Source organism: Nothobranchius furzeri, unplaced genomic scaffold (assembly GCF_043380555.1).
Source record: "Nothobranchius furzeri strain GRZ-AD unplaced genomic scaffold, NfurGRZ-RIMD1 Scf112, whole genome shotgun sequence".
Classification (NCBI taxonomy): domain Eukaryota; kingdom Metazoa; phylum Chordata; class Actinopteri; order Cyprinodontiformes; family Nothobranchiidae; genus Nothobranchius; species Nothobranchius furzeri.
In genome coordinates, this window is record NW_027223128.1 from 65,707 (window position 1) to 69,069 (window position 3,363).

Consider the following 3,363-nt stretch of genomic DNA (forward strand, 5'->3'; position numbering starts at 1 on the left):
TCAGAGTATAGCCCAAGTGGAGCACTTGTGTCGGCCTAGGGAGGCTGTGCCGGGCCCCCTGGAGGTCTAAAGGATGACCATGAGGTCAAAAGGATGACCAGTAGTTGTGGTTCTCGCCCCGGGACTTGGGTCAGAGTATAGCCCAAGTGGAGCACTTGTGTCGGACTAGGGAGGCTGTGCCGTGCCCCCTGGAGGTCTAAAGGATGACCAGTAGTTGTGGTTCTCGCCCCGGGACTTGGGTCAGAGTACAGCCCAAGTGGAGCACTTGCGTCGGACTAGGGAGGCTGTGCCGGGCCCCCTGGAGGTCTAAAGGATGACCAGTAGTTGTGGTTCTCGCCCCGGGCCGTGGGTCTGAGTATGGCCCAAGTGGGACACTTGTGTCGGACTAGGGAGGCTCTGCCGTGCCCCCTTGAGGTCTAAAGGATGACCATGAGGTCAAAAGGATGACCAGTAGTTGTGGTTCTCGCCCCGGGACTTGGGTCAGAGTATGGCCCAAGTGGTGCACTTGTGTCGGTCTAGGGAGGCTGTGCCGGTCCCCCTGGAGGTCTAAAGGATGACCAGTAGTTGTGGTTCTCGCCCCGGGACTTGGGTCAGAGTATAGCCCAAGTGGAGCACTTGTGTCGGACTAGGGAGGCTGTGCCGGGCCCCCTGGAGGTCTCAAGGATGACCAGTAGTTGTGGTTCTCACCCCGGGTCGTGGGTCCGAGTCTGGCCCGAGTAGAGCACTTTGGTCGGCTACCGGGGGGTGTGCCGTGCCCCCTGGAGGTCTAAAGGATGACCAGTAGTTGTGGTTCTCGCCCCGGGACTTGGGTCAGAGTATAGCCCAAGTTGAGCACTTGTGTCGGCCTAGGGAGGCTGTGCCGGGCCCCCTGGAGATCTAAAGGATGACCATGAGGTCAAAAGGATGACCAGTAGTTGTGGTTCTCGCCCCGGGACTTGGGTCAGAGTATAGCCCAAGTGGAGCACTTGTGTCGGCCTAGGGAGGCTGTGCCGGGCCCCCTGGAGGTCTAAAGGATGACCAGTAGTTGTGGTTCTCGCACCGGGACTTGGGTCAGAGTACAGCCCAAGTGGAGCACTTGTGTCGGTCTAGGGAGGCTGTGCCGGGCCCCCTGGAGGTCTAAAGGATGACCATGAGGTCAAAAGGATGACCAGTAGTTGTGGTTCTCGCCCCGGGACTTGGGTCAGAGTATAGCCCAAGTGGAGCACTTGTGTCGGACTAGGGAGGCTGTGCCGGGCCCCCTGGAGGTCTAAAGGATGACCATGAGGTCAAAAGGATGACCAGTAGTTGTGGTTCTCGCCCCGGGACTTGGGTCAGAGTATAGCCCAAGTGGAGCACTTGTGTCGGCCTAGGGAGGCTGTGCCGGGCCCCCTGGAGGTCTAAAGGATGACCATGAGGTCAAAAGGATGACCAGTAGTTGTGGTTCTCGCCCCGGGACTTGGGTCAGAGTATAGCCCAAGTGGAGCACTTGTGTCGGACTAGGGAGGCTGTGCCGTGCCCCCTGGAGGTCTAAAGGATGACCAGTAGGTGTGGTTCTCGCCCCGGGACTTGGGTCAGAGTATAGCCCAAGTGGAGCACTTGTGTCGGCCTAGGGAGGCTCTGCCGTGCCCCATGGAGGTCTAAAGGATGACCATGAGGTCAAAAGGATGACCAGTAGTTGTGGTTCTCGCCCCGGGACTTGGGTCAGAGTATAGCCCAAGTGGAGCACTTGTGTCGGACTAGGGAGGCTGTGCCGGGCCCCCTGGAGGTCTAAAGGATGACCATGAGGTCAAAAGGATGACCAGTAGTTGTGGTTCTCGCCCCGGGACTTGGGTCAGAGTATAGCCCAAGTGGAGCACTTGTGTCGGCCTAGGGAGGCTGTGCCGGGCCCCCTGGAGGTCTAAAGGATGACCATGAGGTCAAAAGGATGACCAGTAGTTGTGGTTCTCGCCCCGGGACTTGGGTCAGAGTATAGCCCAAGTGGAGCACTTGTGTCGGACTAGGGAGGCTGTGCCGTGCCCCCTGGAGGTCTAAAGGATGACCAGTAGTTGTGGTTCTCGCCCCGGGACTTGGGTCAGAGTACAGCCCAAGTGGAGCACTTGCGTCGGACTAGGGAGGCTGTGCCGGGCCCCCTGGAGGTCTAAAGGATGACCAGTAGTTGTGGTTCTCGCCCCGGGCCGTGGGTCTGAGTATGGCCCAAGTGGGACACTTGTGTCGGACTAGGGAGGCTCTGCCGTGCCCCCTTGAGGTCTAAAGGATGACCATGAGGTCAAAAGGATGACCAGTAGTTGTGGTTCTCGCCCCGGGACTTGGGTCAGAGTATGGCCCAAGTGGTGCACTTGTGTCGGTCTAGGGAGGCTGTGCCGGTCCCCCTGGAGGTCTAAAGGATGACCAGTAGTTGTGGTTCTCGCCCCGGGACTTGGGTCAGAGTATAGCCCAAGTGGAGCACTTGTGTCGGACTAGGGAGGCTGTGCCGGGCCCCCTGGAGGTCTCAAGGATGACCAGTAGTTGTGGTTCTCACCCCGGGTCGTGGGTCCGAGTCTGGCCCGAGTAGAGCACTTTGGTCGGCTACCGGGGGGTGTGCCGTGCCCCCTGGAGGTCTAAAGGATGACCAGTAGTTGTGGTTCTCGCCCCGGGACTTGGGTCAGAGTATAGCCCAAGTTGAGCACTTGTGTCGGCCTAGGGAGGCTGTGCCGGGCCCCCTGGAGATCTAAAGGATGACCATGAGGTCAAAAGGATGACCAGTAGTTGTGGTTCTCGCCCCGGGACTTGGGTCAGAGTATAGCCCAAGTGGAGCACTTGTGTCGGCCTAGGGAGGCTGTGCCGGGCCCCCTGGAGGTCTAAAGGATGACCAGTAGTTGTGGTTCTCGCACCGGGACTTGGGTCAGAGTACAGCCCAAGTGGAGCACTTGTGTCGGTCTAGGGAGGCTGTGCCGGGCCCCCTGGAGGTCTAAAGGATGACCAGTAGTTGTGGTTCTCGCCCCGGGCCGTGGGTCTGAGTATGGCCCAAGTGGGGCACTTGCGTCGGACTGGGGAGGCTCTGCCGCGCCCCCTGGAGGTCAAAAGGATGACCAGTAGTTGTGGTTCTCACCCCGGGTCGTGGGTCCGAGTCTGGCCCGAGTAGATCACTTTGGTCGGCTACCGGGGGGTGTGCCGTGCCCCCTGGAGCCATGGGAGTGAGCTCCAGCAGACTGGTATTTTTCGGAGAACCAGGCCCACACTCCTCAGACTTTGTGCCCAGGGACAGGCCACCAAAATCGGCCGCGGCTCGTGCACTTTGCCCCTGCGTTTCTCCCAGAACCAGAGCCGGAAAAATCCCAAAATTGATGCCCAGAGATAGTCGACTCTGCCTGGAATAGATTGCCACCCAAACCCGCCAACTCACGC